General features: G+C 40.6%; 1 long non-coding RNA gene across 1 annotated transcript in view; it reads left to right on the top strand.

Annotated features, from left to right (window-relative positions):
- Positions 1-13,718, top strand: part of LOC131483500 (uncharacterized) — a 52,337-nt gene that overhangs the window by 23,002 nt on the left and 15,617 nt on the right. The window lies entirely within an intron of this gene.

The following is a 13,718-nucleotide window of genomic DNA, read 5'->3' as shown; positions in this document are numbered from 1 at the left end:
CTGAAACAGTTTTCTGGAGACCAGTCTGTGCAACTGATTGACCAGGAGTTCTGGTCTTGCCGACACCGTTAATCCTTCCTGGTCCCAGGTGCCATTTGATATCACTTGGTGGTCATTGTGTCTGCTCTGTGGTTAAACATCAGTAGGGATGATTCTGGGTTGTGGGCATGGCTGGGCTTTCAGGGCAGCAGTGGGGATTCCAGAAATCTCTGGGTCACTGAATGCCCCTTTCTTCAGCCCAGTGTGGGGAAACTGGGCTGAGAGATTACTGGGGATATGGACACCCTCCCGTCACATCCCTATTTCCTGAAACAGGGTTTTACAGTCTCTCCAACCAGTCTTACCTCCTCATCTTATGTGTCTTCCTCTCAGAAAATGAGAGCTTTGCTTGTTTTGCTCTGTTTGAGACCTGAGATTGGGCACAGATGAAGACACTTGCCAATTTTCAATTGCATTATATCTGAATTTACATTATCCTGGGGCATGATTATCAAGGGAATTTTCTATAATAATGTTCTCTTTGAGTTGAAAGAAATCAGAGTACTGCCCTGAGGAGAAAGAATTAATATATAATTATTGTATAAGGTGGATGTATGAGGATAATAATACCCAAGGATCATTGATTCTTTACTATATGCCAGGCATCGTTTTCAATTATTTATTTGCGTTATCTCATTTATTCCTCACAGTGGCCCAGGGAAGACGGCCCTATTATTATCTCCACTTTAGGATGTGGAGATTTGGGTATAGAAAGGTAAAGTAATTTGCCCAAGAGCACGTAGCTACTCAGTGGCAAGGTTGGAGGCGGAAACTCAGCCAGTCTTACTCTGGATGCCATGTTTTTAACCACAATGTTATTTTGAAGTGAAGAAGTATAGGTTGTCTTTTGTTTGGTGATGGGGAGGGGGTTGCTGTAAAACTAGCTCAGATTCACAGCTTAACCCAACTTCAAAGCTGGACGGTAACAACTAAAATCTGAGTAGCTAGCTTTGTTATAAATGAGAAGAGTGCCATTGGGGTAGGAAAACCCTGCAGACACTTGGAAGTTTGATTTCTCATTTCCAAAAAAATTCCAATTTGATTTTTAAATATTTATTTTATTTTTGAGACAGAGAGAGACAGAGCATGAGCGGGGGAGGGGCAGAGAGCGAGACACACACACACACACACACACACACACACACACACACACACAGAATCCGAACCAGGCTCCAGGCTCCGAGCCATCAGCACAGAGCCCAATGCGGGGCTCGAACTCGTCAACCGCAAGATCATGATCTGAGGACTGAGCCACCCAGGTGTCCCCCGATTTGATTTTTCAACCTAGCCTCTTCTGTCTTCACAGAAGCATTTTGCAACTTTACTTGTTTTTTCTTTCCTTAAAAATTTCAGTTTTTCTCTCTTCATTTTTTCTTCTTTCCAAAATTTGGGTATGCCCGTGACTACTGCATCATGGGGGAAAACCAGAGTGAACTACCTTTGGCTGCACCTGCTTCCTCAAGGTTTTTATTTTATTTAAAAAAATCTTTTTTATTTTTTATTTCCGAGAGAGAGAGAGAGGGAGAGAGAGCATGTGAGTGGGGGAGAAGAGTAGAAGAAGGGAGAGAGAGAATCCCAAGCAGGCTCCATGCTCAGCATGGAGCAGACTAGGGGCTTGACCCCATAACCTTGGGATCATGACCTGAGCCCAAATCAAGAGTTGGTGGCTCAACCGACTGAGCCACCCAGGCCCCCCTCCAATAGCTTTTTAGAAAGACTTATTTCTTCCTTCAAATTCCACTGCCTCAAGATTTGTCTCCCCAAGCTCCAGGTAATCTCTTTTCGAAGTTCAAAGGCATCTGTCATTTTCATTGCTTCTGGCTCTTTTAGCTTCTGTGTTACCGCGAGATCCAGCTCTTCCGCTTCTCTTTTTCTTTTTTTCGCCTCTCATCTTCCTCCTACCCACTCACTGTGGGCTTGTCCAGGATGTATTTCTGAGAACATTGCTACTCTTTTGATGCATCCTTCCCTTTGAAAAGGTCATCCATTTTCAAAGTTTCCCCTTTCCCTTTCACACAGGTTACTCTGTATCTATCTTTGTCTTAGTAATTTCCTCTTGCCCAAATGTACTTACTTCCAAGCACTTCCGGGAAATTTCCACCTAAGCATTCTACCGCCACCATTTGGCTCAAAGTGAACAAGATTTGGCTCATAATCAATATTTCCCACGTGAGTTCTCCTGAGAACAGTAAATAGAACACACTTATGCAGCATGTACAGTAAGTCCGGAACCATTCCAGTTATCCTCTTTATTTCACAAGATGAAGGAGCTCAGCCTAGGGATGCAAAGCATTGTGCCCCCAGTTGACATGGCGCAGCTACCAAGTGGAGAAGCCAAGGTTCACCCTAGGCAGTTCTGAGAATCTTTACTCCCAGCCAGCCCTTGATATTTCTATGCCATGTTTTCTGATTTCCCACAGTCAAAATTGTATTCATCAATGTTCCTTTTCTTCCAGTCCAATTCACAGCTCTTTACTTTTCTTTCAAGATGTTCTTGTGGTCTGTATAAGTCAGGCTCTGCAAAGGCACAAATGGCCCATTCAAAACCAAACAGACAAAACCCAGTGGTATGGTTAAGGAAAGCAGCAAGGGCTGGGGGACCTCCCTGGGGCTCACACATTGGCAAACAATGCTATGGGAGTCCAGAGAAAGCTGGGTCTATGGAAGTAGGACCACCTACCAGTAAGGTATGGGGAGGTGGCAGGGAGGGGAGTGGAGAGAACAAATACCCCAACTCTCTCTCCTCATGGCTTCTACTTGTGCTTCATTACCTCACGCCTGGATCATTGTTGCTCCCTCCTCAGTGATCTAACTTCGTTTCTCTCCACTTTATCGTGCTGCCCTATCACTAGACCAGTCTCTCTAAGGTGCCACATTCACTGTGTGATTTTTCTTCTCACAACCTTCAAAGGCTTGTCACTGCTTGCCAGTCTATTATGGACAGTGCTCCAAATCCTGAGTCTAATCCCTCTTTCAAATGTTGTGTTCTGTTACTCTCCTAGAACTTGGCTCCAATTGGCTTCCTCATTGCTGCCCCCCTTTCTATAAACATACCCTCTTATACCTGCATCCCGTGCTGTGGCTCGTATCCTTCCTTAGGCCTGAAATGCCTTCTTCGGTCTTCTATCCAAATGCTATATATCCTTCAAGACTCATCTCTCTGTAAACATTTCTCAGACCGCTCCTATATACATGGGTCCTTCTATCTTTCCAAGTTTCCGCTGAATTGTGGAAAACACCTTACCAGTTAAGTCTTTTCTAGATGTTTTGTAAACATGTGCCTTGTCTCTCCTAACTGATGGGTAAAGATCCCCAAATCAAGAATATGGCCAATGGTTCATCAGTGTGACTCTTATTTTCTACGCTATAATAGTTTGAAAGGGTACAGTTAAAACAGTGTGGGGGTGGTTAACATGCCAACAAAAAGTAATTTATGCTCTAAGCCCCTTGCTGTACAATCAGGGTGACCCCGGCTTTTAAGTCCCTCCCTCTCCTGGCAGGGTCCCCAGTGATCCCCTTTGCTGCTAGAAGCACTTGAGATTAAGTGCCCAGGGGGTATCTCTGCTGTGTCCACTCTTTGCTTTTGGAGGCTGCAGGCCTACAGACCAATAAAATCGATCCGTGCTCTGTATGCATCCTTCAGCTTTCCTTCTGGAGACCGTTCATTTCACACGGTTGTCATTCTTCTTTATCCTTTTTGGTATAAACCATCCTGTTTGCCAGCAGTTGCCTGTTGGGATAGGATTATTTGGTTCATACACCGAGAGAACTCCAATATACTGACCCCTAGCTAGTATTTCTGACCAAAATTGGTCCATATCAACTTTTCCATCATGTAGGTCAATGCCTGGAAGATGATCTTCACTTCTGTTCTTTGCTCAGGAAATCTCAGTGCTGGAGTTTTCTGTGAGCTCTTCTCAGACAAGAGCCCTCCTTGGAACACTGTGACATGCTAGGACATGAGTTCTCTTAATGACCATTAACAATTTATTCTCAAAGGACCCTAACATCCATCTGTCATCTACTGTGATATCTACAATATTGATTTTTTTCTCTTTGCTTTTCCAATCTCATACTGTAAGGCTCTAGGATTTCCTTTACCACTTCTAGGAAAGCTTAAAACTCGACCTTTTAATAGTTAAGTAGAAACAGCTTTAGTTTGTGAATATAAATGTACTTATTCCATTGGTCATTTGGATGGATTCTCTGACCTTATCTCTAGAAGGCTTTCTTATCTTAAATTTTTTTTCTATCCTGTCTCTTTCAATGAATGAATCCCCAAGATAATAGGTTCTATGATAGCTTAATCAGAACTAGAGTAATTTAAAAAACCAATCCTAAGAAAGGCCAAAGTATTTCAGAGGGAGGAAGAATTTGTGTAGTGAAATATTTTCACAAGGGATACATTGGGTTCTTCCGAGTGACATATGCACAGTTAAAAAAAAAAAAAAATTCGTTGTGCCCATTACTTTTGGAGCAAAGAAATGCAACTTTTCTAATCTACTGTGGTTTGTAATTAGGTGATGAAAAGCAGTCTTCTCCAGATTCAGCAGCTGTTAGCTATCTAGATGTTTCTTTCTATCAAGTAAAAGCTATATTGCTTTTTTAGAGATGATCACAGAACTGAAAAACATCACCAGACTAGCTAAATCAAGACAGAGGGAAGGGGTGGGGTGGAGAATCATTTAAAAAAGCAATTGTGTCCATACAGGACATTCCTTCTGAAGATTTTGACATCCTGAGGAACTTCTCTGTCTACCTCACCTCTTATAAAATCATGCGATGTGAAAGGGAAGCCAGAGCTAGATGGGAACAGAAGAGGAGGTCTGGGCCATTTCCTTTGGTAAACACAAAGACCTTCTTTTGCTAGAAAAAACCCAGAAGCTGAACTTGGTGGGTTTGAGGGCTCGCAAATGCAACCAGCTGAAACTTTGTAAACATTTAGCATAAAACTCATTTTTAATCTCATAAACTTAATTTTTTCCCCTAGCATATGGGATGCATAAAAAGGAAATAAAACTTTAGTAAATTGAGCCTTACTTGTGCTTTATAAAAAAGAAATTGAATTGCTCTAATGGCAGCTGCAGCTGGCATTCAGCTTCCAAAAACCAGTGTAAATCTAGTTTTTAGTGCTTGATTTAGTAAACACTCAGCTGCAAACAGGCTTCAAAAACAACTCTGAATGCAGGGTTTTCCGTAAAGGCAGTTATGTAACCTCTGTGTGTTATGCCTTTAAAATATGTGAAGTCTAGCAGAAACCCTGATTGAGATATCTTACAATTATCCTTTGCTCTATATTTAAATCTGCATAGAGTTTGCTACCCATTGCACACAGAGCTCGCACAAATGGATTCTAATAGGCTGCATGCAAATCTAAATGGATGTGTTGTGGTCATTCATGCTATAAAAAAAGTAGAGTCCACCTCGGATGCCAGAGTTGAGTTTGACCCGTTGTTTGGTTATCTTATCTCCAAGTGATAGTCGCAGCCTGTGTTTGATTCTGCCCTGCTCTGGGCCTTGTCAGACTCCCGCACATTGAGGACCCAGAAGAAACCCCGTTTCGCATTCTGTTTAGCAAAGGCTGCACGTGCCCAGCTTGCAATGTTTGCTAAAAATAGAGAGAAACTCTTGTCCCTGACAAACAAGATGAAACGTCCAACTGCTTTAGAATCGACGCACAAATAACTGTTAGGTTTCTAAATGCCAGTTGAGCTTAAATCTTTCTTAGTGAACTGGGTTTAGTGGAGATTTTTGTGTTTCGGTTGTTGGCTTTCCAATCACTATATATTCACCGGTAGACAAAAGGAGGGTGGGCACCTCATGGCGTTTCTGCTCAAGGAATCTTTTCTAATAATTCTGGCTCGGATGGGCAAGGTTAGTCCTGGGAACAATTTGGAATTAGGATAAATTGGTGCCTCTTTCTTCCTCCCTTAACTGCCTTACAGTATCTCAGGCTTATTTTTAGCTGGTTGCCAACCACCCCTGTCTGAGGATTGCTCCACTTCTCCGGGGCATTTCCAATTTTAAAAGAGACCCTCGAATGTGGAAGAATCCCAAGACCCCAAATTTGTGTTGTTTGCAAGCCAGGATCTGGGGTTAATCTTCTGGGCAGAGGGCAGATTGTTCTAAGGCTGGCTCTCGGCAGAGTGGCTGGGCTTTAGAGAAGGAAATTCACATACACCCTCTTTCTTTTTCCCACCATCTGGTCTTTTGGCTGCCAGCGACTGGGGCTATTAAACAAATGGAGACTTTATGAAATTTGAAAACAAGACTGCTGCACAGTGTGGTAGGTGGAGAGAGTCACGAGTTGATGGTTCTACTCATGGCTCTGCTGTTGCCAGCTGAGTGACCTTAGGGAAGTCACTCAAACTCTCTGAGCTTCTGTCCTTCCTACCTTTCAGGACTGTGGCAGGGCTGAATACAGACATGAGAAAGCGGTTTGAAAAGTCCAGAGTACTACACAATTCTGAGGGACTTTGATTATTCAAGGCAGTGAGGCTTACGTACACAGCGAGGAGTATCTTCTTATTCCCCAAGAAAGGGTAACCATTGCCTGTACCATCGTGTTTTAGAGAAATTATGTGAGCATGTAGTAGATCCTGTTATGCCTGTGGCTGACCTTTCTGGAGAAGATCTGATCCCTGACTACTGAAACAATTAAAAAGGATAAAAGTGCTTCAGAAGTCACATGAAAATATTAAGGTGAAAACAGATGAGCTATTCTGGATGTAATCTATATTATACCTCTCTCCAGCCAGGAGAGATATTCAAATAATGTTATAATATTATAATATATAATATAACATAATATAATATAATATAATATATAATATTTCTTTCTTTTTCTTTCTTTTTTTACATACATCTTTTAATGTTTTATTTATTTTTGAGGTGGGGAGAGGGACAGAGAAAAAGGGAGACAGAGGATCCGAAGTGGGCTCTGTGCTGACAGCAGAGAGACCTGACGTGGGGCTGGAACTCACGAACCGCTAGATCATGACCTGAGCTGAAGTCGGACACTCAACCGACTGAGCCACCCAGGCACCCCTTAGCTTCTTTTCAATATTCAAAATTAGTCGCCTGAAAGGCTACCTGTTTATGTTAGAAATCCAGAATTTATTTTTATTTTTATTTTTGAATTAAAAATCAGTAATTTATAGGCATATAGTTTAAACAGTTGAATAGTTTTATGGTTTGCTTCCCTCCCTCTCTGTTTGTAACTTTTGGTTTTTTTTGAGACTCTTAAATACACAGAACAAACTGAGGGTTCATGAGGGGGGCGGGGGAGAGGGGAAAATAGGTGATGGACGTTGAGGAAGGCACTTGTTAGGATGAGCACTGGGTGTTGCATGTAAACGATGAGTCACGGGAATCTACCCCCCAAACCAAGAGCACACTGTATACACTGTATGTTAGCTAAATTGACAACAAATTACATTAAAAATAAAATTAAGATTAAAATAAAATAAAATAAAATAAAAAACAAAAAAGCAACAAAACAAAACAAAACAAAACCCAAAGTTGAATAGTAATAAAAGAGCCATTATGAAATTTAGTTTCCTGACTTGCCCCTTCTCACTTCCCTTGTCCCCTTCCTCAAAGGCAACAGCTTTCAACCCTTTTAAAAGCTCCTCCTGACCTTTACAACTTTCCCAAGTTCTAAGAACGATGCATATATTGCTATCTCTTTAATTGTCAATTTTAGCATGGAAGATGGAGCTAACTCTTTATTTGGATGTCATTTTGCTTCCTTTCTCACCTTTGCAGTATAATCCTATTACAATTTGGGTTAAATTAGTATTAGGATTATCCTAATATTCTTTATAACTGAGCATTGTCACATACCATGATTATTCTTCCTTCCTTTGTTTATATTTTTCATAGAGTTAAAAATGCTGGTCTTTTCATTCACTGAGTTTTCTTTGTATGTTTTAAATTATTTCCATTTCTTCTAATGGCCTTTTAGTAAAACTCTCCACTAAGGTCAATCACAACAGCTAACCTCTCAGTTCCTGTATGTATTTTCTGAGACACTGCTCCTTCGCTCCTGCAATCTGGCTGGACTGTGGTCACCTTTGGATTACTTTTACTCCCATTCCAGGCCTGGGTGGCCTTTCTGATCTCATATCTTGCTCTTCCTCCCCTCCCTTTTCTTTTTTATTAAAGAACATTCTCCAGGAGTTTTATCTAGTAGATGTTATAGTAGCAAAGGGAATCAGGATAGCAGTCTTGGCCATGCCAGTCTCTGCCTCTCTCTGCTTCATTCATACTTTACACTTGTGCCCAGTTATCATTAGAAATCTCTCTACCATCGGGGCACCTGGGCGGCTTATTTGGTTAAGCGTCCGACTCTTGGTTTCGGCTCAGGCCATGATCTCATGGTTCGGGAGTTCGAGCCCTGTGTCGAGCTCCATGCTGACGTTGAGGAACCTGCTTGGGATTCTGTCTCCCTGTCTCTATGGCCTTCTCAAAAGTAAAGAACCTTTAAGAAAAGAAAAGAAAAGAAAAGAAAAGAAAAGAAAAGAAAAGAAGAAAGAGAAAAGAAATCTCTCTACCATCATCTTGAAATTTGTCCTTTTTCTTTCTCCTGTTTTGTTTTTGTTTTTGAGAGAGAGGGCACAAGTGAGTGAGAGGCAGAGAAAGAGAGGAAGAGAGAGAGAGAGAGAGAGAGAAGCAAGGCTCACCTGAAGCGGGGCTAGAGCTCGCCTGATTTGGGACTTGGACTCATGAACTGTGAGATCATGACCTGAGCCAAAGTTAGATGCTTCACCGACTGAGCCACCCAGATGCCCTCTCCTGTTTTGAATTGACTCTCCTATCATATATATTCTTCCTCTGTGTACTCCTTCACACGGGTGAGGGCATCTTCAATTGTTTCCTGAGCAAGTGTGTATTTCAAATTTTTTGAAATCTTAGATTTCTAAAACTGTTCTAATTTTACCTCATCTATATTTTATGTCTGAGTATGGAATTCTAAGTTGGAAGTTATTTTCCTTCAGAAGTTTGAAGGCCTTGCTCCATGGTCTTCTGGAATTCGATGTTGGTATTGGGAAGAACAGAGTCATGCAGTGGCTTTTCTTAGTCCACAGTGTTCTGAACTGATATGCCTTGCAGTCTGTTTCTGCCCCTATGCTGGGTACTTAGTGGGCCCCTCCGTCTGGAAACTGATGTTTTTAGTTCTAGAAAATTTTGCTTCTGGGGCGCCTGGGTGGCGCAGTCGGTTAAGCGTCCGACTTCAGCCAGGTCACGATCTCGCGGTCCGTGAGTTCGAGCCCCGCGTCAGGCTCTGGGCTGATGGCTCGGAGCCTGGAGCCTGTTTCCGATTCTGTGTCTCCCTCTCTCTCTGCCCCTCCCCCGTTCATGCTCTGTCTCTCTCTGTCCCAAAAATAAATAAAAAACATTGAAAAAAAAATTTAAAAAAAAAAAAAAAAGAAAATTTTGCTTCTAATGTCCTCTCCTCTGTTTTCTCTGTTCTTTTTGTTCATCTGATTGTTCTGATGTTGGAGTTCCTGGAATTGTTTTCTAATTGTCTTGTGTCTCTAGGTGTCCTCTTCTTTATCTTTCCCCCTGTTTTCTAACTCGTTTAGCTTTTTTTTTCTTTCTGTTTTTATGTTTTTAGTTCTCAAGAATGCTTGTTGTTCTCCCAATGCCCCTTTCCACAGGATTCTGTTCTTGCTTCAGGAACTCATTATCTTTTCTTGTGTTTCTGAGGATACGAGTTGCACTTTTGGTTCTTGGATGGTTTCAGTTGCTCTTTTCTGTTTGCTCTGATCTTTATCTTCCACATTCGAGGGTTTTCTCGTATGTCTGCCCTTGTTTATGTGCTTGTGATCAAGATGCGGGAACTAAAACTCTGACTGGAATCTCTGCAAATGTGTTTGAGGCTTGTCAACTTTGAGCACCACTGTGGGATCATCTTCCCTTGGGTCATTTGTAGGGGAGCTCTCATTTTAAAGTTTTCTCCTTTTCTTATGTACTATGTTGCTAGTCATAATGATTTTTCTGCTGAAATTTCTAGCTCTACATAGCAGCTTGCACTGCAGTATCTTATTATAATGCTGTGCCTTTGAATAACTTTTGTTCTTAACTAAGACACTGTGAATCTTGGGGCACCTGGGTAGCTCAGTTGGTTAAGTGTTTGACTTCAGGTCAGGTCATGATCTCACAGTTCGTGGGTTCAAGCCCTGTGTCAAGTACTATGCTGACAGCTAGGGGCTATGAGGCTGCCTCAGATTCTGTATCTCCCTTTCTCTCTGTCCCCCCCAGCCTCACGAACTGTGAGATCATGACCTGAGCCAAAATTGAGAGTTGGACTCTTAATTGACTGAGCCACCCAGGTGCCCCGTGTCCATTTTTTTTTAAATTAAAAATTCTGGAATGGATATCCTTAGGAGGGTGCTTTATATATATATATATATATATATATATATATATATATATTCATTTTTCTATACAAGGTAAAATGAAAAAGTGAGATGACCAGGATCCTTAAAACACTCTTATTTTAATTAAATTGGTCCACTTTGAAAAAATTCGTCATCTATACTCGAGACCAATACAAATTGTAGTTTTGACAATTGTCTCAAAATGTTTCTCCCTAACGTATCACACATTCTTGTTTTCATTTATTTTTAATTATATAAGTAATACATAGTTTTTTTAAAAAAAATCTATACAGATACAGCAAAACTACTGACAACACCAGTCCCCTTAAAAACAAACAAGCTCCACTGGTTTTGACAACAGTAAATGAAAATTCCGGATATAGACCTACCACAATTTAACCATCTTTCAAATTATGGACATACAAAACACTTCAAAATTTTTCACTTTGCAAGTAAGATGCCAGTTAAAATCCTTATACATGTTTGTTATATACATGTATGACTATGTCTCTAAAACAGGTAACAAGAGTGGAGTTGCAGGGCCAAATCGTATGCACAAGTAAAGCTATAATAAAATGCTGCACAGTAACCTTCCAAGGAGTTTTACAAATCCCTACTCCTACAATAATATATGAAAATAGTCATCTCCTCACACCTTTGCTAATATTGGTATCAGCCTAAAATAATTTTTGCCAATTTGATGGGTGAAAAATGCCATTTAAAATCATATATATTTAAAACATTTTTTTAAGTTTATTTATTTTTGAGAGAGAAAACATGAGTCAGGGAGGAGCAGAGAGAGAGAGGGAGACAGAGAATCCCAAGCAGGCTTTGCACAGCACAGAGCCCAACGCAGAGCTCAAACCCATGAACTGTGAGATCATGACCTGAGCTAAAGTCAGATGCTTAACAGACTGAGCCACCCAAGTGCCCCTAAATCATATTTTAAATTAATAATGAAATTGAATGATTTTCTAACTTCAACATCCCATCCATAGCTATTACTAATTTTCTATTGGGGTCCTTATAGAATGTAGCTTATTTTATACGTATTTTTGTATGGGTATGAAGATGAGTGCATCCATATAAGCAATTCCTATTCTTTTCTATATGTTGCAAATTTTTTTTCCTAGTTTATTTTGTGATTTCTAACTTTGTTTATGTGGTCTTCTCTTGTGTGGTTTCAAAAGTTTTATGTAGTACAATTTATTTAAAAATGTGTGAGTGAGTGTGCGTGTGTGTGTGTGTATGAATGCATTGTCTAGTGCAAGATAATAAGCACATTTTCCTTGAATTTTTTAGCTTGATGTATTTTTAATAGCTTTATTGAGATGTAAATCGCATATCATGCAATTCTCCTATATACAGTATACCATTCACTGGTTCTCAGTATACTCGCAGAATGGTGTATCCATTACCATAACCAGTTTTAGAACATTTTCATCAGCCCAAAAAGAAACACTGTAGCCATTTGTAGTCACTCTTCATTTTCCTTCAACACGCCATTTCCCCCCCACCCTAAGTAAGCCCTAGTTTGTTTTTTGTTTCTGTAGCGTTACCTATTCTGAGCATATATAAATGCAGTCACGTTATATGTGGTCTTTCGTGACTTGCTTCTTTCATTTAACATAATGTTCTCAAGTTCTCTCCACGTTGTAACTTTATGTTTTTAGAAGTAGATCTTTTTTTTTTTTTTTTTTTTTTTTTTTTTTTTATTTATTTTTGGGACAGAGAGAGACAGAGCATGAACGGGGGAGGGGCAGAGAGAGAGGGAGACACAGAATCGGAAACAGGCTCCAGGCTCCGAGCCATCAGCCCAGAGCCGGACGCGGGGCTCGAACTCACGGACCGTGAGATCGTGACCTGGCTGAAGCCAGACGCTTAACCGACTGCGCCACCCAGGCGCCCCTAGAAGTAGATCTTAAACCCATCTGGAATGTATTGATTTGTATAAATTGGGTAAATAATCATATATAAGTTATTAATCTTTTTAAAAATCATAGCCAGTTGTAATAATATTATTTAAGATTTGGTCCATCCTTTTCTTCTTCTTTTTAAAAAACTTTTTAAAATATTCATTTATTATTTTTGAGAGACAGAAAGAGACAGAGGGCAAACAGGGGAGGAGCAGGGAAAGGGAAACACAGAGCACCTGAAGCAGGCTCCAGGCAGTGAGGTTTCAGCAGAGAGCCTGATGCAGGGCTGGAACCCACGAACCGTGAGATCACGACCTGAGCTCAAGTCGGATGTTTAACCGACTGAGCCACGCAGGCACCTTCCATCCTTTTCTCACCAATTAGAGCGTCTTACTAATTAAAATGCCTTGGGATGCCTGGGTGGCTCAGCTGATCAAGTGTCTGACCCTTGATTTTGGCTCAGGTCATGATCCCAGGGTCATTGGATCAAGCCTTGTGTGGGGCTCTGTGCTGAGCACAGAACTGGCTTAAGATTCTCTTTCTCTCTCTGCTCCTCCCCCACTCACACTTTCTAAAATAAAATAAAATAAAATAAAATAAAATAAAATAAAATAAGTCTCCCCATCCATAAGTATGGACCGATTTCAGAACTCTGTTTTAAGGACTTTAAGGCGTTAAGGACTGTAGCTTTACAGTATAGTTTTGCTACCTTGTAAGGAAGTCTTCCCTCATTTTCCTTTTCCTAAAATTTTCTTGGCTATTCTTCCGCACTTTCCCTTCCCTTGAAATTTTGGTATCAGCCTGTTGCATTTCATCAAAATACTGCTGAAACTGTGATTAGAAATTTTGGTATCAGCCTGTTGCATTTCATCAAAATACTGCTGAAACTGTGATTAGAATTTCATTGAGATAGTAGACCAATTTTTGAAGAAATTTCATCTTTATAAGACTGGGTTTTCCTATATTTTTATCCAGTTCACAGCCATATTTTTTTTATTCGCTAGATGGACTGTAGATGTTCCACCTGGAATCAGCATTTTAAATTGATGTATAGGAAGGTCACTTGCTGTGGTAGGAGCTGCAGAGGGAGGCATAGGGTTTGATGAAAAGGTAATGAGATCTGCTTCGATGCATTCTGCCTGGAAATGTTGGTGAGAAATGACGCACATGCCGAATGTTACGCCATTCGTTTTGGTGACTTTTTAAGAAAGGCAATAGGAAGGCAGGTGATACATGATGTCTTCTGAAGGAGAATATGGTGTTTGGACCAAAAATGTCTGAAACGATTAGACTTGAAAAGGGCAGAGCTTCTAACCTATAGTGGCAATTTGTTTTCAAAAAATTTTTAAATGTTTTTATTTATTTTTGAGACAGAGAG

The sequence above is a fragment of the Neofelis nebulosa genome, chromosome 8 (assembly GCF_028018385.1).
Source record: "Neofelis nebulosa isolate mNeoNeb1 chromosome 8, mNeoNeb1.pri, whole genome shotgun sequence".
NCBI lineage: Eukaryota > Metazoa > Chordata > Mammalia > Carnivora > Felidae > Neofelis > Neofelis nebulosa.
The sequence above is the reverse complement of the archived record's forward strand: the minus strand, read 5'-3'. Positions and strand labels throughout refer to the sequence as shown.